This window comes from Capricornis sumatraensis, chromosome X (assembly GCF_032405125.1).
Source record: "Capricornis sumatraensis isolate serow.1 chromosome X, serow.2, whole genome shotgun sequence".
NCBI classification, from domain to species: Eukaryota; Metazoa; Chordata; class Mammalia; order Artiodactyla; family Bovidae; genus Capricornis; species Capricornis sumatraensis.
In genome coordinates, this window is record NC_091092.1 from 56,533,026 (window position 1) to 56,556,280 (window position 23,255).

Here is a 23,255-nt window from a genome sequence, read left to right on the forward strand (position 1 = left end):
TGTCAACGGCCACCGGTCACCTTTTTTCTTCATTAATCCCCTCCCTCTCTGGTGTGTGAGCACCTCCTTGGTGCCTGGCCTAGGGACTACAAAGGTGGAGAAAATGGGGAAATTGCTGACAAGCCCCAGACTGGCTGACAGCACAAGGGGCCTTAAGAAAAGTGCAGCCCCTAATCTGGAATCTCTGAGGAGGGATGATAGGCATGTTGGTGCAGAGGCCATGGAGCTCAGTGCATGTCTGGGATACCAAACCAGAGTGCATTGCCTTCCCGTCACATCCCGAGATCATTCGGGTCACCATAGGTACACGTGGAGGGCCTGTGCCTGAGCCTTGCTTGCACACCTTCGTCGAAGCATGAGAGTCTCTTTTCCCAGCCACCCCTCTCTCCCTCAGTTCCCCCTGGCATAAAACCAACAGTTAGGAGTAGAGGAGTCTCAGATAGAATCCTTAAGAAGAAGTTTCTGGAAGAATACCCTGTCTGTCCAGTACTTCCTGAGCTCTCTTAAACCCAGGGCCTTTGCTGACATGACACAGGCAGACTACTAATCGCTCTCTGGTCCCTGCGACCCAGGCCAGCCTAGTAGCATAAGCACAAATCTTAAACCACAGCTTTCCCCGAGGCAACCCCCGACTCCCACAGCTTGGTGTTTGAGTGCCTGCAGCTCTCTGGCTTTATCTTGTCCGTCTGTCTAATGAGGTTAATGAAAACAGTTCTGGGCCCAGACTCAGCCGTCACTCTCCATGCTTCTCAGGGCTCTGACCCCCCACCACGGGCCTTCCTCCCTTCCTCGCAGCAGCACTTCCCCCTGTCTCCCTGATGGTCATGGACTCGCCTCCACTCCCGCAGCCTGACTCCCAGCGTGCCCAGCAAATCCCTCCCTCCTCACTTCCTGTGTCCTCCTGAAGCCTCTGAGGCCGACTTCAGGACTGTTCCTTCCTCCCCACAACTTCCAGAATCCTCTCTGTAGTACTCTTTTTGTGAAAGGATACCTTGGGCGGTTTCTATGTGTATGTGTGTGTGTGTGTATGCATGTGTGTGCAACCTTCCAGAACCCTCTCTATAGTACTCTTTTTGTGCAAGATTACTTTGGGTGGTTTCTGGTTTGTGTGTGTGTGTGTGTGTGTGTGTGTGCATGCAACCTTCCAGAATCTTCTTTACAGTACTCTTTTTGTGCAAGGTTAGCTTGGATGGTTTCTGTGTGTGTGTGCGTGTGTGTGTGTGTGTGTGTGTGTGTGTGTGTGCATGCGCTCATTCACTTGGAACCTTCCAGAACTCTCTCTATAGTACTCTTTAGGTGCAAGGTTACCTTGAATAGTTTCTGTTTGTATGTGTGTGTGTGTGTGCGTGCGTGTATGCACTGTTACCCTAGCTAGACTGCAAGCCCTCTGAGGATAAAGACCTCACCCTGCTTACCTTGGTACTGTCCCCAGAGCTGCCTCTGCCAGAGACACTAGGTGCTGACAGCTGGCTTTGAATCACTTAGCACTCATCAACTCTGCTGTACCACTCTGGACTTGGTAGGTGATGAGATGGGCCCTACCCAGGAGTCAGTGTGTGAAAGGCGGGTATGCAAGGCAAGTATGTCAGTAATCTCACTGGATGCAGGACCACTCTCTGTAGAAACATCTGAAGTGCTAGAATGCCTCTCCCTGTGAGAAGAGGGAGGTGGGCTCTGAGTGGCACACTGCAGAGTGGGTGGGGTGTGGATGGTAACAAGACAGGAGACTACCCTCAAGAGGCCAGTTCTGACCCCTGCACTCGTGACCTGCTCCCTGTCCCCAAAGAGGGTGTGGTGTGGAACATGGGACCTAGAAGGTCCTTTCAAGCTCAGTACGTATTGGATGCTATGAGTGTACCATCAGGGAATTCAGTGTTGACAGACTCAGAGGGCTGTCTTTGTCTTTGTCTTTTTGGTTTCTGCGTTACTTGACTCGATGCTGTGCTGGCCCAGCATGGTTCTTCTCTGATGCTGGTTCAAGAAGCCCGCCTCCCCTGAACTGCTTCCTCCTGCTACCACTCAGTGTCTACCCAACATCATGCCGGGCTTCTCACCTCAGCCATGGAGGAAAGACAGCTCAGTAGTTTGGGTCCTTGTATGATGTCCCAGCTCAAGCCATCTTTCCATTCTTTAGGTCACATGCTAGTCACTCACTCCCAGGTACTTTTTAATTTTTTATTTTTTGAGCCCTCAGTAAATGTAGATGTCTTTTTAATTTTTATTTATTTATTTTGGCCTTGCTCTCAGGCATGTGGAATCTTAGTTCCCTGGCCAGGGATCAAACCCATTTCCCTGCAGTGGAAGCAAGGAGTCTTAACCACTGGACAACCAAGGAAGTCCCACTCCCAGGTACTTTCGCATTCTGGTTATCTGGAATTCGTCCTGATTGCCTTATCCTTGCTTCTGGTTAGATACCCTCCTCCCTTCTGCCTTGTTATCTGAGTCCCAAACCTTTTCTCAGTGTTTTGTTTCCCTTCTGTAACTCTTTGGACCAGCCAGAGATAAACAGCAAAGCTAATGAAGTTTAAGATTAAGCTTCAGAGTCATTCACATTTCCAGGACAGGAAGGGGCCCTAGCATTATGGTATATGCCAGTCGTCTGGTTTGTAAAATCAGCTAAACGTGGTTTAGCCACAGTTGGCTCAGGGCATCTCTGTGTCCATTCTGCTGCCTCCATCCCTCTTGCTCTTGTATTGGGTGGCTATACAGTGATCATGGGCATATTGGGAATCTGGCTAAGGGGAGATGAAATCAGGAGAAAGTAGTTTGGATTTGGAGAAACATATTTTAGGGGCTCACGACCAATTCTGCACACATGCACATTATTCCTAGCCATACTGTATTGAAATAACTTCCAGGAATACTAGAACTTATGATGCCTGTGTGCAGTATCAAGACAAGAGGTGTGAGGCTGGAGGAAACATTGTGATATGTTCACCCAGTGAAGAGGGTGACCCTTTGTCACCCAGCAGGTAAAGGTTCAGCAGGATGATGATGTTTGGGGCCAGCCAGTGCATGAGGACATGGCATGCATGACTGTGGTTGGGGGAGTGGACACAGGGGAGCCTTTGCAGAAGGCCATTTGCTGGTGTGTGTCAGCACCTCGGGTTACGCCCTGTGCCCTGGGCCTCCTCCTGCATGGCCCTTCAGTCAGTGAGTGTGTGGTCACGTCAAGTGGTTGTATTGGCACAGTGAGTTTTCCCTTCAAGTCAGTAACTTGTGGGACCCCGGACACTGGGAGGTGAAAACAGACACTTGAAGACGTGCAGACATGGAGAAGTGTGCCTGAGATGCTGGGAGTAGAGAAGTCATCCCCACACCACCCTTCCTTTGCCCCTGCGGAGAGATGTACATACAGGGCTGACCCTCTGTCTTCATCTGCCAGCAGTCACATCAGGATTGCATTGGGTGGCTCACATTACCAACTGTGTTGGTTCAGAAGGCCGGCAGCCGAGGTCAAGGTGTCAGCTGATGTTGGCGCTCATGAGGGCTGTGGAGAGAGTCTGTCCCATCTCTCCCCCCCTGACTTCTGGGGCATTGCCAGCCATGGTGGTCGTGTCTGGGCTGGGAGATCTCTGCCTTCCTCTTCACCCCAGTTTTTCTGTGTGCCTGTCTGTCTCTAAGTGTGTCCTTTGTATGGGAACGGCTGTCCTGTTAGAAGAGGGACCATCCTAATCAGCTCACTTGAACTTCATCAGCTCTGTGAAGACCTTTCCTTTGTCTGTACTGAGGTACTTGGGATTGAGACTCCAGCACCTGGATTTGAGGGAATGTGATGTGACTCCTCACACCCTACAAAGGTTCTGAGGTAGGAACACACTGGAATGTTCCAAGAATGGAAGGATGGCCTTCAAAGCTACCAGGGGTGAATCCAAGGGTGAGGAGAGTAGGCCGCCAGGGCAGGAGCCAGATCATGTGGGGCCTCATGGGCCTGTGAGAACTGTGGCTCTGCTGTGCTCGGGGAAGGGAAGGCCCAGGAGGCCCTAGGATGGGTTCTTCTGGGACCTTGTTCCCGTCCTCACAGCCACATGGAAATGGAGGCTCCCTTGCAGGTGCTGAGATCCTGCTGAGGTTCAGGCCCGTAGCTCTGCTCCTCTGCCTCTACCCCGATCCAGTGAACAGGGATCCCCCCCCGGCCTCAACTTCCAGGTACAACAAAATAAATGAGAATGGATGTGTATGTGGTCAGGTCTCGTGCAGTCATGGGTTATCTCTGTCTCTCACCACCTCCTCAGCTGTAGAGTCAGATGACAGTAACCTAGCGGGTTATTTGAGGTTTGAATTCTGTGATTCCTGTGTGGTACTGTCCCAGGCCCTGGCAAGGACATGGAGTATGCCTGTCCCAGAAGTTCCTGCTCTCTGTTTTTTTCTCTAGGTTCTGGGCAGGGGCCGGGGCATCTGCTGACAGGGGAGGCCATGGTGTGGGAAAGGCTGGGAGGAAGGCGGCTTCCAAAGGCAAGGGGAAGACACCTGGCAGGGCCGTCTGAGGTCCAGGGTGGCCCCAGGGCCGAGGCTAGATTGGTTAGCACAGATCAGCCTCAGAAGCCCTGGGCTAAGATGGGGGATCTGCAGAGCATGGGCAGGCATGGGGGCCGGGGAGTTGAGGGCTGCAGTGGGGGCCGGGGATGGGGGAAGCCAAACCCGGGACTGTGTCTGTCTGTGCTGGGAGAGGACCAGAACCTGGCCACTGGGCTGTGAAGCCAGGGAACCCACCCTCCCTCCTCGGTGCTCCCAGGGCTTTGAGTCCCTCTGTCTTGGAACTCACCTCGTGCCCCTCTTCTGCTGTCCTGCCCTCCTTCCTGACCTCCCCACAGACTGCAAGTGATGGCTGGGTCTTCTGGGTCACCACCCCCTGTCAGCAGACCACATGGAGATGGAAGGAAAGAGCCAGCCCTCTGTGACCCTCTCCTCTGTGTCAGCAGGCTTGGCTGTTGCTTGGGCACATGGGGCTGAGATCCTGCCCAGGGCTGTGAGCTTGGAGGCCTCTGTGTCAGGCTCTTGGTCTTTGTGGTTCTGTGTTTCTGCAGCCACGTGAGGCCCTGGGAGCCCTGGGAGATGAAGTTCAGTGCTCTGTCCTTTTGACAGCCTTTCACGGAATTAGTCTTAAATGGTGTCAAGACCCTGGAAACTCAGTGCCGGCCTGTGCTATGCAGACCAAGCAATGTACCCTGGCCGTCCATATCAGGCACCTGCAGTGAGAGGACATGTCCTGGCGGGAGCTGCTGGAGCAGAGGCTGGGGATGAGCCACACCCAGATCCGGGCCTTGCTGCGGGATGGGGACCAGTTCAGCCACAGAGTGACCTAGGGCAAGTGAGGATCGTGGAGCAAGCGCCCTGCCCCATGCTGCCTGCACGGCCCCCGGTGCTGCCCTGGATCTCAGCTGGGTTGTGCTCATTTGTTTTCTGTTGAACCAGTTGGTGGAGTGGGCTAGGGTTTCTTCAGAGGGGCAGCGAGGATACCTGGGCTAGGAGATGGTGGCACGAGGTACGTGACCACCATTCTGGGCCTCAGTCCTGGTTGTGCTCTGAGGCAAAAGTGGGTCCAGGTCTGCACGTGGCACTTGTCTGTGTGTGTGTGCATGTTGAGAGGTAGCATAGCACCCAGCCTGGGTTCCCCACCCCCACTACCTGCAGCCGGGCCTGAGCAAGTCCCCTGAGTCCCCAGGGGTGAGGCCCCACAGCAACACCTCTCTGCTGGTGAGTCACTTGGGGACCTGATGTCTGCAGGCTCCCCACCGGGGCCCTCCTGCTCTGTCCCTGCGGCCTGCAGTGGGCAGACTGAGAGCTGCCCGTGGCCTGGTGTGTTCATGGAACACCAGGCCTCTCCCTTTCATTTCGCTCCCTCCCTCGATTGACCTCGTCCTAAATTCCCTTTGCTGAGCTGAGCCCATCTGAAAGGCTCAAACAGAGGACCCAGTTCACCGGGTCTGCTCTGTGATACGGTCTTAGTCTCTAATAAGCATGACTGTGAATCACCTTGTTCTCCTTCTGTGTCCTGTCTTTGTACACAGATCTTGTGAACGTTGGGGACACTTTGCTGTGCCCAGAAAACCTAGGTCCCGACAAGGTGGAGGAGCTGGAGAATCAAACCCTGCTACCCAACCTGCAACAGAAGTATCTGACTGTGCTCGCTGACCCCCACTGGCTGCTGCAGCCTGTCCTGGGGAGGGCCTGGAAAGACGTCTTCCAGGTAGACATCCTCAAGCACCTGATCCTCTTTGGGCAGGAGGCCTGTCCAGGCTGGGCTGTCAAGGGGAGGGTGATGGAGAGACCAGCTCATGGTGATACCGTCCAGTCACTGCTGTGCCCTGTACGTGCCCGTCTGGTTCGGTGTGATCCGGCCCCACCCTAGGGTGTGCTGCCCACTTGGTGGGGGTTTGGGGTCCGGTACTCCTCTCGTGTGGTTCTGCTCTCAACTCAGGGAGACTCTTGGGGACTTTGACCTTTATGAATAGATGGCGTTGCCAGTCGTTTTGGCCCTGATGGGTCTGGGTGCTTGAGAGAAATGTGTTGTTAGGAAACTGGTTAGTGTTTTTCCCTCTGTGTTCTGGTCCAAATTCCCTGTTTTGGAACAGTGTCCAGAGGGTGATGGGGGAGCCCGGGGGCTGGGCTGAGCGTCAGCAGGCAGAGAGGCCCACAGGCCCAGAAACAGGCAGCAGTCTGTCCTTGCAGGTGACCCTTGTCCTGCTGTAAAGCGTCCCTTGGCTCACAAAGCATGTGTGTTGGACACAGTGCCTGGCAGCCTCACATCCAAAGACAGGCTCCTAGATACTCCTCTGAGGGCAGAGCGACAAGGGCTGGTGTTCACCGTGTGGAAACTTTGTACTTGTCTTTGGGTTTGGGGTCATGTGTTTTCAAGACCCTTGGTGGGTGGAGTGACCCTGCATGCTGGTGAGCCTCTTGGGGAGGCCCCTGAATCAGTAGCTGGAGATTCTCAGCTGCTGATTTGAAACTTGTGGCAACATTAGGGGACCCTTGAGGAGCCCCTTCTGCTTCAGGGTGCATGACTCATGGGAGGTGACACCCCAAAGGTCAGGAACCTGGCTGGGCTGTCTACTGAGCGGCAGCTGAGGTCAAGGTGTCAGCGGACATTGGCTCTTGTGAGGGCTGTGGAGTGAGTCTGTCCCATCTTTCCCCCTCCTCACTTCCGGGGCTTTGCTGGCCATGGTGGGCGTGTTTGGACTTGGAGAGATCCTCTTTTCTCTTCATCGTGAGTTTTCCTGTGTGCCTCTCTATCTCTCAATGTGTCCTATGTATGGGGACAGCCATCGTGTTAGAGGAGGGTCCATCCTAATCAGCTCACTTGATCTCCATCAGCTCTGTGAAGACCTTTCCTTTGTAAGGTCCCACCGAAGTACTTGGGATCGAGACTCCAGGACTTGAGGGACACGATGTGACTCCTCACACCCTACAAAAGTCCTGAGGTGGGAACTCACTGGAATGTTTCATGGATGGAAGGATGGCCTTCATGTCTACTGGGGGGAATCTAGGGGTGAGGAGAGCAGGCCACCAGGATAGGAGCCTGATCACGAGGTGCCTTGTGGGCCTGTGAGAACTGTGGCTCTGTTGTGTTTGGTGAAGGAAAGGCCCAGGAGGCCCTGGGCTGGATTCTTCTGGGACTTTGTCCCCATCCTCATAGCCACGTGGAAATGGAGCCTCCTTGCGAGGTGCTGAGACCCTGCTGAGGTTCAGGCCTACAGCTCTGCTCCTCCCCTCCCCCCTCCAGTAAACAGGGACCCTTCCTCCAGGTACAAGGGAAAAACTGAGGATGGACGTGTGTGTGCTCAGGTCCCATGCAGTCATGGGCTATCTATCTATCCCTCAGTGCCTCCTCAGCAGTAGAATGAGGTGACAGTAACCTAGTGGGTTACTTGGTCCAGGGTTGCCCCAGGGCCAAGGCCAGACAGGTTAAAACGGATCTGCCCTCAACAGCCCTGGGCTAAGATGGGGGATTTGCAGAGCATGGGCAGGGATGGGGCTGGGAGCTGAGGGGTCTTTCTCAGTTGTGGCTCAGGACACTTGTGTTGTGCACACACAAGCCCTCATGATGTCTAAGGCCTGCCTTTCTCAACCTTGCTTTCCTGTCCCTGTGTTTGGCATCCCCGCTCCGGTGTCCCCAGCTCAGGGACCTTCCAGCTGCTCCTCTCCCTCACTGAGGCTGGGGAGACCTGGAGCCTCGGGGTTCTGCCCATGTTACCTGCCCTCCCGTATCAGAGGAAGCTCCTGTAGAGGCCTTATCCCAGTGGGCACTGGGGCCATTCAGTCAAACACTCCATCTCTCCTGCTCGGAGAGGAGCTGGTCAGCCTGGCGGGTTCAGCTGGGCAGGAGGCCCCATGGCAACAGCAGGGACAGGGCACCACCCTCACTCGGGAGGCGCTGGGGCTGGACAGAGATGCCAGCCCCCGGCAGAGTCAGTTCCCAGCAAACCCCAGAGCAGCCCCACAGTGCTTCTGGTTCTCCTCGTCCCCTTCCTTCCACAGGCCTGATTTTGTCACCTCAGAGGCATTGTGTAGCACTGAGAAGAGGAAGGCAGGAGAAGTTGGAAGGTAGGGTCGCGGCCTGGGGTGGGCGGGAAGGGCGGGGCCTCCAGAGGAATTGAGACCAGGGCTCCGAGCCCACCCCAGCCCTCACTAGCAAGTGGTCCTGGGAAGATGCCCAAGCCCCGCAGCCTCAGTTCTTCATCTGGGAGGCGAGCAGGTGTGAGGAGCCCCATGTATTGGGCTGCAGGATGCCCCTGAGGGACAGAACAGAGCTCAAGGCCTGGTGGCTGTTAGCCTTGTGATGGCGGGGCAGGAATTTCCCACACTGTTGCCCCCAGAAACTCCTCCACTCTCCACTGGATGGAGTTGGCTGCTTTGTGGTCCAGGACAGGTCAGAGGATATGCACCTCAATAGGATGTTTCATAAATAAAACTAAGAAACTTTTCCAGTTAGACCATAGTGGAACATAGTGTTAGTCACTCAGTCATGTCTGATTCTGTAACTCCATGGACTGTAGCTTGCCAGGCTCCTCTGTCCATGGAATTCTCCAAGCAAGAATACTGGAGTGGGTTGCCATGCCCTTCTCCAGGAGGATCTTCCTGACCCAGGAATTGAACCCAGCTCTCCCACAATACAAGCAGTTTCTTCATTGTTTGAGCTACCCGGTAACCCCATTTTCAGTTAGAGGAACTGTGAAATTTGGGTGTGGAGGAGTGTTCCAGCAGGACCCAAGCTGGTCCAGGAAATAGAAGCAAAAACCACTCTTTGCCTGTGTCCCTGCTGGTCTTCCACCCCAACCCTTATTTTCATCATTGCAGTGCCAATAAATGTCGAGTCTTTGATTACAATGCCCAGTGAAAATCAAGATAATTAAAAGCTAGTTAACACCTTAAGATCTGGGTCCCTGGGACCAGGAAAGAGAGGGTCAGCCCATGGATTTCTGGGCATCATTTCAAGGGAGTGTGACCTGAGTTCTGCAGGATGCCTAGAAGATACAGGGTAGAAAACACCTACTCCATTCCTGTGGTCAGCAGCAATGCGAGAAGAGCCAGGACCCCTTCCATCCTGCCCCAGAAACAGATCTCTCTGAGGTTTATCCAAGACCCAAAGAGATACCTTACAGCAATGTCTCATTTCCCCTCATTCCCACGATGCACCTCATGTGACTGTGGCTCTGAGACCATCGCTCCAGGTGTGGGGGTGTCCTGCTTCTCCCAGTGTCCCCATTGCTAACACAGGGCCTTTCACGGAGCAGAGACTCTGTAAAGGTCTTCAGAATAAATGAGCCAGTGAGCAGGGGCTGCTTGACTCAGATTACTTGCCACTTTTGATAACCCGGGCAAATTCAAATAAACCGAGATCCCTTAGCTGTACAAACTGACACACAACAAGTATAAGAAGCAAGAATTCACTACTATCACTTTTTATTTTCTAATTCTTCCACCAATTATGTCACTGCTAACTAAATTCACATTTCCAAAATCGTTCTAATTCTAATTCCATGTTATCTTGTGCAGGACCACGAAACAAAATGGAAGTGTTCCCAATCGCTTTTACAAAAGAGAAAAACCCTTGTTCGTGAACTGGCTAAGTACAAACACACGGTGATCAATGTCACTGACATAGTTAGATACTGGGATGCATCGTCTTCTATAAAAAGGAATAACATTTGAAAATTTCCTAAAGAAAAGAAAGATGAGTCTCCATGTCATTGTAGAGAACAGGAACACGAAGATGCCACACACTGGGTTCCCCCAACAAGCCTAGGCTCTTACTGCTGAGAAGGCTGACCGCTCCCTCTTCAATCACAGAGGGAAGGATCACCTCCCTTCCTGCCCGCCCCCCCTGGGCAAGCTGCTGGATGTGGGCCTGGAAGGAGCCTGGCTGCTCCTCTGGCTCAGAGTCCCCCTTCCTCCTCCCTCGCAGCCTCTGCAGAGGGGCTGGAAGGAGCTGGGACCCCTTCAACTGACTCTGTCCAGATACTCCAGGACTTAAAACTTGCTGGTCTCTGCATAGGCCCAGGAAGCCCACAGGAACTCATAGTGAGCAGGGCCGCTGTCAGGCACCTACCGGTACTCCAGGTACCCCTCCCACACCCACACTTGGGTCAACAGCTCCCTGGGATCCCCATACGTGTAGTGCTCCCTCCCAGGACACCCCCATCCTGCTGAGTGCTCCCCAGATCTCCTCCTCAGGGACACGGTTGTCCTCCACAGTGATCAGGCACAGGATCACCACCAGGAGGCCGGCCTTGGGCAACCTCTGCCCATCCCTCAGCATCTCTTTGAGGGTGAGGCCCAGGGTGGGGACCAGGATCTAGGTCTGCTCACTCTGGTCCACCTCCTTCACCTCCAAACCAAAGATCGGCTGCAGGTACTCTGAGGCTTGACTGAGGACCACCAGGAAGTGGTCCTGGTAATCTTTGAGGACACTATTCAGCACTTCTGCCTTTGTGATCAGCTCTTTGGCAAGATACCTGCTGAGCAGGAATCGCACCAGCTCTTTCTTCTTCACCTGTAGTGCATCTTGGAGTGAGGACTTTGCATCTTCCTGGTCACGTGAGGTGTCTGGTACTTCATCTTGCCTGCTGAGGCCATGGTCTTCAGATTGGCTCCCAAGATTGGCAGCCATGGCAGTGGGAGAGGGGCAGACACCAAGGGCTTGGGGGAGACTGGCTGTTGCAGCAGCAGCCACCTCCTCCAGGGTGCCCCAGACTGGGAGAGAGGAGGAGGAGGAAGCTGCATCTCCTTCCTTCATCTGCTCCTCCTCCTCCTCACCCCAAATGAACTTTGCCTCCATCAGACCCTCATCCTCTCTTGGATCCTGAAAGACTCTCTCAGGCTGGCGGAACTCATGCATCCCAGGCAATGTGACCAGGGTCGAACTGCAGAAAGGAGTGAGGCAGGGGGATAGATGGGGACCCCAGGTCTGCAGGAGAGGGAGGTTGTGATCGGCCTTGGCTGAGAAACCACCCTAGGCGGTCTGACTCAGGCCACTTACAGGTCTCCTCTTGAGGGGTGCTCTCGGGCCTCATAGAGGGGCTCCTCCAGATCAGCCTGATCCCTGTCTACCCGAAGGAGGACAGGAGTTGGCTCCCCAGGTTGCAGTCAGCACAGTGTGAGGTTCTGGGTCTGACGCGCTGTGGGGATTAGGGCCTTGTGGGTTCCCCTCTGTGCTGGGATGGGGAGCCCCTGGTGCACACTCAGGGCACCCTGCTCACCTTGACTCCTGGCACTGCCTGGACCTCCTCTGCTCTCTGACACAGGCCACAGACCTCCACCTTCACCTCCTGGTTCCTGGAGCTCCTGTATCAAAAATGGAGGGGGCACCTAGGGGGTAGACTGTGGCACAGACTTGAGCCTTCTGTGCTGGTAGAAGGGATGAACTCTGCGATGTCCCCCAGTTGTGGGGTGGCTGGTCCCCTCAGGACTCCCTTATATTGCCGACTGTTCCCCTGGCATGGCCTGGTCCCTCCCCTTTGGGGGCCTGCAGGGAAACTCAGAACAAGACCTGAGTCTGAACAGAAAGCACTGAGGACCCCCACATGTGGTGTCACCTGCCCAGGGCCTCCCGCGAGTCCTAGGCTGGGGAGATGCTCGGTGCTCACCTCCTCCTCACATCCCACCTGGCCTCCTAACACTGACCACAGAGGTGGGAGGTCTACTCAATCCTGCTTGAGGGTCTCGAGAGTCCATCCTCTGCGGATCTGAAGCTTCTACCCTCTGCCCTAACACCTCACCTCCTGAAGTTCAGTGGAATAAATGAACCAGTGAGAAGGGGGCTTATTAATCTCATCAATTTTCTCCTAGTTTCTTAAATAACAATCTGGCAAAATCCAAGTAAACAGATGCAGATTAGCTGTAGAAAAGGACAGTCAAAACCTGTAAGAAGTGAGAATTCACTACAATCGTTTTTTATATTCCAATTTTTCCACCAAACTATATACTGCTGAGTAAGTTCACATATCCAAAATACTTGTAATTCCAATTTCTATGATCTTGCTCAGGGTCACAAAATAAAATGGGAGAGTTCCCAATCTCTTTTACAAAACAGCAAAACTCTGGTCCTTAAACTGGTTAAGTACAAATACATGTGGGATCAATGTCATTCACAAAGTTAGACACTGAAGTTTATTAAGGCTTAAGCTGAAAAAACACATTTGAAAAATTCCTAAAAAACAGAGATGATTTTGCATGTCATCACAGAGAAAAGGAACACAAAGATGCTACACACCGGGTTCCCCCAAGTGGCCCAGGCCATCACTACTGAGAAGGCTGACCGCTCCATCTTCAATCACAGAGGGAAAGATCAGCTTGGCTACTTTTCTGGGTCAGGGCTCCTATTCCTCCTCCCTCACAGCCTCTGCAGATGGGGGTGGGAAGGCCCTGGAAAACCTTTGGTTGTCTCTGAGCAGATACTCCGTGACTTCCTACTTGTTGGTCTCCGCATAGGCCCGGGGACCCCACAGGAACTCGTATCAAGCAGGGTCGTTGTCAGGCACCTGCCAGTACTCCAGGTACCCCTCCCACACCCACACTTGGGTCAGCAGCCCTCTCGTATCGCTAAAGACACAGTGCTCCCTTGCAACAAACATCCCCATTTGCTGAGTGCTCCTCAGACCTCCTCCTCAAGGGCATGGTCTCCATTCCACATGATTAGGCTGAGGACCAGCACCAGGAGGCTGGCCTCGGGCATGCTCTGCCCACCACTCGGCATTGCATCGCAGGTGAGGCCCAGGGTGGGGACCATGATGTAGATGTGCTCCGTGGGGTCCACCTCCTTCACTTCCACGCCACAGACCAGCTGCTCTCCGAGGCTTGGCTGAAGACCACCGAGAAGTGCTCCTGGTTATCCCTGAGGACCTTATTCAGCATTTCCGCCTGGGAGGTCAGCTCCTTGGCTTGATACTTGTGGAGCAGGAACGTCACCAGGTTTCCTGTCACCATCTCATTAAGAGTTTCCTGGGGCAAGGCCTCCACAAGGGTGGAGCAGGAGATCGAGGGGACGAGGCCGAGGCAGATGCAGCCCTCCCCGCCTCAGCCCCCAAGAGCTGCGCCTCTTCCGGGCCCTGGGCCTCTCCTGGGTCCTGAAGGTCTTCCTCGGGCTTGCTTGGCTTGCTCAGCTCACTCATCTCAACCATGAGCATGATGCCTGGGATCAAACCACAGACAGAAGTGAGGCAGGGGGACATGGGGACCACCCGCCTGGGAGAGAGAGGGGGTGTGAGCAGCCTCGGCTGAGAAACGCACCCTGGGTGGTCTGATACAGGCCACTTACAGGTCTCCCCTTTAGGGGTGCTATCAGACCGCACAGGGGCATGCCTCCAGAGTGGCCAGTCCTCTGGCTACCTGAAGGAGGAAGTGAGGTGGCTCATCAGGGTGCAGTCAACACAGCTCGAGATTTCCAGTGTGACAAGTTGTGGGAATTAGGCCCTTGTGGGTTCCCCTCTGTTCTGGGGTGGGGAGCCCCTGGTGCACACTCAGAGCACCCGCCTCACCTTGACTCCTGGTACTACCTGGAGCTCCTCTGCTCTCTGACCTAAAGGACACGGGCCTCAGAGCTCTGCCTTCACCTCCCAGTTCCTACAGCTCCTGTGAGAGAAATGGAGGGGGCAGCTCAGGGGTATCCTGTGGCACAGCCCTGAGCCTTCTCTGATGGTAGGAGGGGTGTACTCTGTGAGGTCCCCCCAGTTGTGTGGTGGGAGGTCCCCTCGGGGTTCCCTTGTAGTGTTCACTTTTCCCATGGCACGACCTTATCTGTCCCCTCTGGGGGCCTCCATGGAAACTTAGAACAAGATGCAAGCCTCGACAGAAAGTGGTAAGTGGCCCCACATGTGGCCGCACCTACCAAGGACCTCCAATGGGTCCTAGCCTAGGGAGATGCTCGGTCCTCAGCTCCTCCTCACATCCTGCCTGGCCTCCCAGCACTGACCACAGGGGCAGGGGTCTGCTCAGTCCTCCCTCGGTGTCCGGGAAGTCCACCCTCTGTGGACCTGAAGCCTCAGCCCACCGCCTGATCGCCTCAGGTCTTGAGGTCCCTAAGCCAGAGGTCAAGAAACTGCTCACCCTCTTCACCCCACTCTGCAGCCTCCAAGACCATCAGAGGCAAGGGTCCCTCCCCATGTTGGGTCTAACTGCCTCATTCCTTCCTCTCATGGAGCCTGGACATCAGGCAGGACCCAGGCTTATCCCATCCTCCATTTTGAGGCCCTGCCACTCCCAGTCTCTCTGAAACCCGCATGTGAGGAGGGCAGACGGGCCTAGTGTGCGCTTCTCACCCCAAGGGCCCCCACGGCCGACTTCAGGGGCGGGGACTGTGGGGTCTCTCAATCCCCCCTCGGGTCCCCTCAGCTCTCCTCAGGCACCTCACCTTGCCCCCGGGCAGGACCTGGATTCTCGCCTCTCCCAGCTGAAGCCCCGAGCCTTACACCAGGGCCCCATCTCTCGCAGACACGTGTCAGGGAGTCAGGCCACACCTGCTGCACTCACTCTACCCCACTGTCGCCCTGGACTGACAACGGAGACAGGCTCTCTGAGGTCTCCTCTGACTGGGGTCCAGGGTCCTCTCAGTCCTCCCTCGGGGTCCTCACCTAAACTCCTTCAAAGCCTCAGAGTCTCCCCTCCAATCTCTGAGGCCCCGCCCCTTATGTCAAGTCTCCAGTGTCTCTGAGATCCCGAGCTCATGCCCCCATGAGAGTCGCCCCCGACTGACAGCAGGTGCTGGGACCTGTGGGATTCCCTGTGTCCTCCCTCAAGGCCCTCATCTTGAGCCCTGGCAGGTCCGGGGGTGCCCCTTGTGTTGACTGGAGGCAGGGCCCTCACACCAAGCCATCACTTCACTGAGACCCCAAAGGGAAGTCTGTGGGCATGACATCAGTGTTCCAAGCCCAGGGCTTCCCAAGCTGAGATGATGTCCTGGGCGTTCCTCAAGCCTCCTCCTGCTCTTCACTTTGACTCTCAGCAGGTCTGAGCACCACCCTCTGTCTCTGACCTTGCTCCCCTTAGAACCAGGCCCTCCCCAGCTAGGAGCCCGAGAAGCAAGTGGGAGTAGGGGGCTCATTCCCACAACCCTGCCAGGGCTGAGAGCAGTGATGACCTGCATTGTCCTGGGGCCCCAGAGTCCCCCTCAGGGTTCTAGCTTGACTCCTAGCACAGCTGGGTTCCTTCAGTCTGCTGACCTGAACCCGGGCACCTGACCCAGGCCCTCACTTCACTCCCATCGGGATCAGTGACATTACATATGGACGCCACGCCCCAGGGCCCCCCAGGGCTGTCAGGAGGGCCGCACATGCATCCCCTGGGGACCCTCAGCCTCCTCTGGTCCTCACCTCGAGTCTTAGCAGAACGTGGGCCCCTCCCTCTGCCCACCTGAGACTGCGTCCCAAAGAGCAAGCCTCTGACTCCCCAAGTTCACTGAGGAAGTGAGGGGGTGTGGGGTCTCAGTCTGACAGCCCAAACTGGGGCCCTCAGGAGTCCCAGTCAGGGGGGAGTTGTATTCTATAGGATCCTCTGTTCCAGGGTGACTGGACCCCCTCGTCCTCTCTCAGGAGGGGGCCTCCTTAAGCCTTGAGAGAAGGCTGCAGTCCTAGCTCAGATGCTGGATAGGGGCTGCTGTGCCCATGACCATGGGGGAGCACAGGGAGCCACTCGCCTTCCCATGGGGGCTCCTCAGTATCACCAGACTTCAGAAACTGTTGTATAAACAATGTTGTTTTAGCTGAAGAGAGTGAGCAGCGGCAGGTGAGTTAGCAAGAACTCAGCAGCCTATAGATGGCCTTGGCTGCTCACAGTAACTTCACATGCCTCCTCTCTGGGGTATCCCCAGGGTCATTTCCTGGTGGCTCTCTTCCACTGGTCTGCATGGATGCCCCCTCCCATGAGCCCTTCATGGGCAGAGTGGGCAGAGGGGCTCTCGGGGTTCAAGAATTCGTGAGTTGTGGGTTCTAAGTCCCCACTGGTCAGACAAATTTAGACTCTTCTCCCAGAAAGGAGAGACATTCGAGGGGAGGGTGGGTGGCTGACCCGCCCTGCACCTGGGGCCCCTGAAGGCCAAGGGCTCAGCCTCACTGCAGTCCAGCCCAGCCCCCATGATGGCCTGGCCACCCCCAGCCCCCCTACAACCCCCCATAGCGCTGCTTGGAGGCCAGAGGTGCTACCTGAGCGAGGCTTGGGCATCCCCAGGTTTGCTGAGGGTGGGGGCGTGCAGAGCTTGTCACCTGGGGGGTTTGCATGGGGCCTTGGCGGGTCCCCTGGCCGGGACCTCAGACCCTGGAGATGGGGACCATTCCTCTCTTTCCAGAGGCTCAGCAGATGGCTGAGCACCTCGCTGTCCAGTCACAGGCCTTGCTTGTGGGGTCGGGCATGGACAAGACCCAGGCTGTGGTGTCTCTTCAGCCTCCCCTGCAGATCTGTAGCTCGATCCAATCCAGTGCCTTTCCTGATGACGGTTCCCATGGAGTCCCAGGCAGTTCCTCCTGCAGAGAGCTGGCACTCCAGAGCACTGCCAGCTTTGCTCACCTTGTTTCCATCCTCCAGAAATCAGCCTTTTTCAGCCTCCCCACCTCATCCCTGTTTGGCCATGGTGCCTCCCTTTGTGAAGGGACAGAGCAAGGGAGCCCAGGGGCCACTGAGGACCCAAGATGAGCACTGGGCTGAGGGAGGCTCGGGCAGGGCTGGGGGAAGTGAGTTGCCCATGGATCACTGGCTCCCCAGGGTCTGCCCAGTGGGGCCTCCAGGGTCACCCTTTCTTAGCTGGAGCACTTGTGAGGCAGGGCCCCTCTCTGAGACACCCTGTCTGGTTGAATTGCATTTCCGCTCTACTAGACACTGTTGCCTGTGCGGCCCCGGGGACAGAACTAATTCTGTGCCTCTGGAGCCGCCTGGCCTCTCCTCTGGTGACCCGGGCATGTATGGGGCTCAAGACAGTTTCACTGTCCAGGGCCAGCCCATCAAGGCCATGCTCCCTCCCTGCACTCCTGTGTGACCTTAGGCTGCCGCCTCTGCCTGGCTCAGGAGGACACGTGCTTAGCCACTTCACTCCACAGACATCATTCAAAATCTACCAAGGACTGAGCAATGTACCACATGGGTGTCTTTTTTGATGTCGGGCAGCCTTGACTTTGTCAATAAAAGGTGCCTTTTGTGACAAGCAGATGACTTGAGATTGAAATCTGCCTCTCTCTGCTTTCTCTATAGATTTACAGGTAAGCGGGTGCTACACATGCTGAGGCTTCTGGGAACGTGGTTTTAAAATAGCAGCATCTGTGTATGATTCCAGGTCAAGAGGCATATGGAAGTCAAGGCAAAAAGACAAATGAGAACTTCTCAAAAGGTAAGGTGTTCCCCAGGTAGCGAACCTTCATAAGGAGCAGCGTTTTGGCTTGGAAGTGAGCAGCCTGTTCGGGTGTCATGGCAGCTCAGTGCTGGGGCTGACAGAACCCTGGCCTATACCGCCCTGTGACCTTTCTCAGGGCCTCCTCTGCCTGCGCCAGACTGCCAACAAGGGAGACCCAGCTTTCCGCTTCCAGTGGACTGGCACTCTTCCCTCACCTGACCTCAGAGCCATTGTCTCTGCAGCATGACCCTGGAGGGCTAGTTACTATGCTCCTCAGGACAAACACTCTTTTAAGAGAAAGCATGTTACAAACTGGACACCCCAGCGAGCAGAGGGTGCTGAGGTGTGACACCCTTGAAGTGCTCAGCTGAAAAAGGAAAAGAAAAGAGAAACAAGAAAATGTCACCAGATGCAGGCCCTGCAATGAAGCCAAACCTCGGGCCTGGTGTCCAGACACCAGCGAGCCCCCAGACTAAACACCTGCAGACCTCAAGCAGGGACCACAGGCTCCAGCCCTGTGGGTCTCAGGGCAGTAAGTACTCTGTTGGGGGCTTAATTTCTACTCATCTGTCAAGTGAGGAGCCTGCTGGACACTGTCCCTGTGCCCATGAAGCCACTCCACCAGGCTCTTGTCCAGAGTGCGTGCAGGGCGTCTGCGAGACTTCCCCAGCTGTGTATGAGGTGCCCGCATTGTGCTGGGGTGAGTGGCCATCTGTCTTGCCTTTGCAAGTGAGCAGCAACCTGAAGGGACTCAAATGCTCAGCCAGGCCCAGGATGGAGGTACTGCAGATGTGTGCTGGGTGGGAAATCCCTCATGTTTTCAGCCTCTTTATTGTCCTGCAGTGTTCTGACCACAGGGCCACCTCTATCTGTCTGAATAGGGTGCATGTTTGGGGTCTTCTGGGGGCGGACCTGGAGGGGTTTGGGGATTATGGGAAAGAATGGCTGGAGATTATGGGAAAGAGGGGCTGCCTGAGCAGTAGCAGAAGGGGTTCTGGGCCTGAGCAGTCAAGGTCAGGTTGGGGTCTGGCCCGGCAGCCATGACTGGCATCCATGTGGTGCACAGAGGCACCAGCGTGGCCACTGGGAGCTGCCCAGAGGGTAGGCTGAAGATTTGGGTGGGCACAGTGGTGGGGCCCACCACCAGCATGGAGGGAACCATCTGAGCCAGAGGCCAGGTGAAGCAGAGCCTTGGGCCCTCAATGGGCAGGGCCACCACATCAGGGCAGGGCCACCACGTCAGGACAGGGATTAGAGAGACTGGAGCCTCTGTGCCCTTGGGCTGCCAGGTGTCAGGACTCATCAAGTGGGGTGGGCCCGCTTTCTCTGGACCAGCAGCAAGGGAGCATAGGTCCTGGCCAGGGCGGTGATGGGGGTGAGTTCCAGGTGGCTCGCGGTCCCCTGGGCACCCTCAGGGCAGGGTGACAGGCCGCACTGTGGCTGTGCGGTTCTGGGTGCAGCAGGGACGCCCAGGGCTGCTGGCCTGCTCTTCTCCTGTCGAGACACAGACTTAACGTCTCCTCTACTCTTCATCTTCTCCAGGAGGTGTGGGCTGTCTCTTTTAAAAAGAGGACTGCAGCAGAACTGTAACCTGGCTTCACTGAGAGAGAGAGAGAGAGAGAGAGAGAGAGAGAGAGAGAGAGAGAGAGAGAGAGAGAGAGAGAGAGAATAGCAAAGTCCGAGTCTCAAAAGGCTTACTGAAACCAGCACCCTCCTGGCTAGGCCCCTGGGTGCCCTCACCCATCCATCTCCAGGCCACTTTGGAGAAAGCAGGACCCACAGGAGGCGGTGCCCCAGCTTGCCCATCCTCAGGACTCACTAACTCACCATGGTCTCTCGCCCTTGGAAAATGACGCAGAGTGGCTCAAGAGTATCCGTACAAGTCCCAGAGAGGGGACTTGGCATTTGCAGCGGGCAGACTGCAGAAGCTTCTCTGCTTTCTATGCAGGTGTCAACCCCTGGCTTGCACTTCCTTGGCTGACCAGGACACTTCCCAGGAAAGGACCTGTGCTTTCCTGCACTAAACTTCTGCTCCACAGCTATGGAAGTCATGTGCTTAGTCAGTCATGTCTGACTCTTTGCAACCCCATGGATAATAGTCTGCCAGGCTCCTCTGTTCATGGGGATTGTCCTGGCAAGAATACTGGAGTGGGTTGCCATGCTCGCCTCCAGGACATCTTCCCAACACTGGAATTGACCCCAGGTCTCCCATACTGCACGTGGATTCTTTCCAGTCTCAGCCACGAGGGAGTCATGGGGGCACAGAAGGAGGACAGGCTGCTGTCCTCAGGCTGCTGTCCTCTGGGCTCCGCAACCTGCCATGTCCACACCAGGTAGGCCTTGCTCTGCACATCATGGTCCCAGGCATGCGGGAGGGAGTGGTCTCCCTGGGCCTTCATGCATAGTGTGGCTCCCTTTCCTATGACTGCCATAAATGGGACCTCTGTCTAGCTCTGCGTCCAGGCCATGAGAGCTGCCATTCTGCTCTGGGGCCTGGTGGTCTAGCATCAAAGAGGCAGCCATGCAGGGCAGCCCACAATGGTGGCCCACCCCACTAAGGCCCCTCACCCCAACTCTGGTCCTGGGGTTGAGGATCTTCCTGAGATTTCCAGAATCAGAAACGCCTCTGACCTTGAGGAGTCAGCCAGCTGGGGCCCAGGAGCCTGGCCCAGTGGGTGAGAGAGAGGGCTTGTGTGAGGAGATGCCAAGGTGGGCACTGCTGCCCTGTTGATCCCCAGCTGCTACCCAGCTGCCTGGTTCACTCACTCTGAGCCTCTGCTTCCCCACACAGGTAATCCTAGGGGCGCCTGCCTCATGGGGTCCCGAAGACTCGGGGGAGGTACAGGAGGTGGCAAGGTTCCTGACACTTAAGTCTGCCACGTGGTTATGGGGAAGCATGCTATGTCTCACAGCAAGTCTGCATCTAAGGTGCATAAGCACTGATCTCCCAGTGGACCTTGGCTCCATGCTGGAAGCCTCCTGTCACCAGTGAGGGGATGGGCTTCCTTGTCAGTTCTTGCAACCTGGGGGCTGAAACACCACCTGAATTAAATGTTTCTAGACAGCTCGGGCGAGCTAGATAGCTTTGCCCAGTGTTTCCTGTAGCCAGAAGCCCTACTCAGTGCCCTCCCATGTGACCCAAGGATGGCTCAGACCCCTGAAAATGTGAGTTCCATTTTAGACTGTCTGGGACCCTGCGAACACTCTTGGCTACTTCCTCAGCTGTCAGGATTGTGGCAGGGCAGTCCCTGCCAATGGCTGAATCCCTCCGCCCTTTCCTCTCTGTATGTTCTGGTTGCCCTTGCATACTTCTGCGAGATGCTCACCTACCCCTGCTCCCTTTGGCTGTCCATGGCAGCTTGAGGTTCCCTTTTGCTCTGGCCGAGATAACTCCCAGCATCCTGGTCCAGAAAACTACTAGAGTTCATCAATGAATTCAGTGAAGCTGCAATATAAAAAATTAATATACAAAAATCTATTCACATTTCTGTACCCTAACAGCAACCAGAAGAAAGAGAACTTCAGGATATTATCCCATTTGCCATTAAATAATCCCATTTAACTGCATCAAAAAGAATAAACTACCTAGAAATAAACGTACCTAAGGAGGCAAAAGACCTGTACTTGAAAAGCTGCAAGACATTGATGAGAGTAATTGAAGACAGCACAACATGACGGAAAACTATACCGTGTTCTTGGACTGCAGGGATCAATTTTGTAAGATGACGATACTACTCAAAGCAATCTACAGATTAAATGTAATCTCTATTTGATTACCAATGGCATTTTTTCACAGAACTAGAAATTTGTATGGACTCAGAAGACCCCAAATAGTCAAAGCCATCTTGGGGGGCAGGGAAACAGAGCTGGAGGGACTTCCCTGGTGGTCCAGTGGCTAAGACTCCATGCTCTCAATGTAGGGGCACCAGGTTTGGTCCTTGATCAAAGAACTAGACCCCACATGCAGCAACTAAGGGTTACCAAGCTGCAACTGAGATTCACATGCCACAACTTAGGGTTCATGTGCTACAGCTAAAGACCCTGCATGCTGTATCTAAACAGACCCCACGTGTTGAAACTGAGGATTCTGAATGCCACACCTGAGGATCCCACATGCCTCAATGAATATCATAGGTTCCATGTGCTGGAACAAAGACCAGACACTGTCACATAAAGGAAAAAGAGAAACAGAGTGGAGCTGGAGGAATCAAGCTTCTTGACCTTAGACTATACTACAAAGCTATAGTAATCAAAACAGTATGGTACTGGCAGAAAAACAGACATACAGATCAAGGAAATAGGATAGAAATCATAGAAACATGCTTATGAACCTATGGCCAATTAATCTACAACAAACAGGCAAGAATACAGTATGCAGTGGATAAAAGAGAGTCTCTCCAGTAAGCGGTGTGGGAAAACTGGATAGCTGCAGGTAAAAGAATGAAATTAGAACATTATCTAACTGTATATACAAAAACAAACTCAAAATGGATTGAAGACCTACATGTAAAATTGAATATATAAAACTTCTGGATGAAAACATGGGAGAACACTTTTTAACATAAATCACAACAGCATTGTTTTTGGATCCATCTCTTAAAGTCGAGGAAATAAAAGCAAAAATAAACAAATGGGCTTCCCAGGTGGCACTACTGGTAAAGAATTTTCCTGCCAATGCAGAAGGCATAAGAGATGAAGGTTCAACCCCTGGGTCAGGAAGATACCCTGAAGAAAGGCACAGCAACCCCCTCCAGTATTCTTGCCTGGAGAATTCCATGGAACTTGGCGGCTACATTTCATTGGGTTGCAAAGAGTCAGACATGACTGAAGCGACTTAGCATAGCACAGGGACCTAATTAAACCTAAAAGCTCTTGCATAGCAAAAGAAACCATTGAAAAATGAAAGAAACTACTGAATGAGAAAAAACATTTCAAATGACTGATTTGGGGTTTAATATCCAACATATATAAGTAGCTCAAAAACACAATGTCAGAAAAGCAAATCACTTTAAAAATGGGGAGAACAACTGAATAGGCACTTTTCCAAAGTAGATATACAGATGGCTAACAGGCACATGAAAAGATGCTCAACATCACTAACCCATCAGAGAAATGCAAATCAAAATCACAATGAGATGTCACCTCATACCTATGATAATGGCTATCATCAAAAAGAACACAAATAACAAACGGTAGCTTTCATGCATTGGAGAAGGAAATGGCAACCCACTCCAGCGTTTTTGCCTGGAGAATCCCAGGGGCAGGGGAGCCTGGTGGGCTGCCGTCTCTGAGGTCGCACAGAGTTGGACATGACTGACATGATTAGCAGCAGCAGCAGCAAGGATGTGGCAAAAAGGGAATATTTGTGCACTGTTAGTGGGAATGTAAATTGGTGCAGTCACTGTGGAAAATAGTAGGGATGTTTCTCAGAAAAATAAAA

The 23,255-nt window shown here is 54.2% G+C and overlaps 1 pseudogene; it reads right to left on the reverse strand.

Annotated features, from left to right (window-relative positions):
• Nucleotides 1-12,821: 12,821 nt before the first annotated feature.
• On the reverse strand, nucleotides 12,822-13,613 carry LOC138070736 (melanoma-associated antigen 10-like; annotated as a pseudogene).
• Between the last annotated feature and the right edge of the window lie 9,642 nt (nucleotides 13,614-23,255).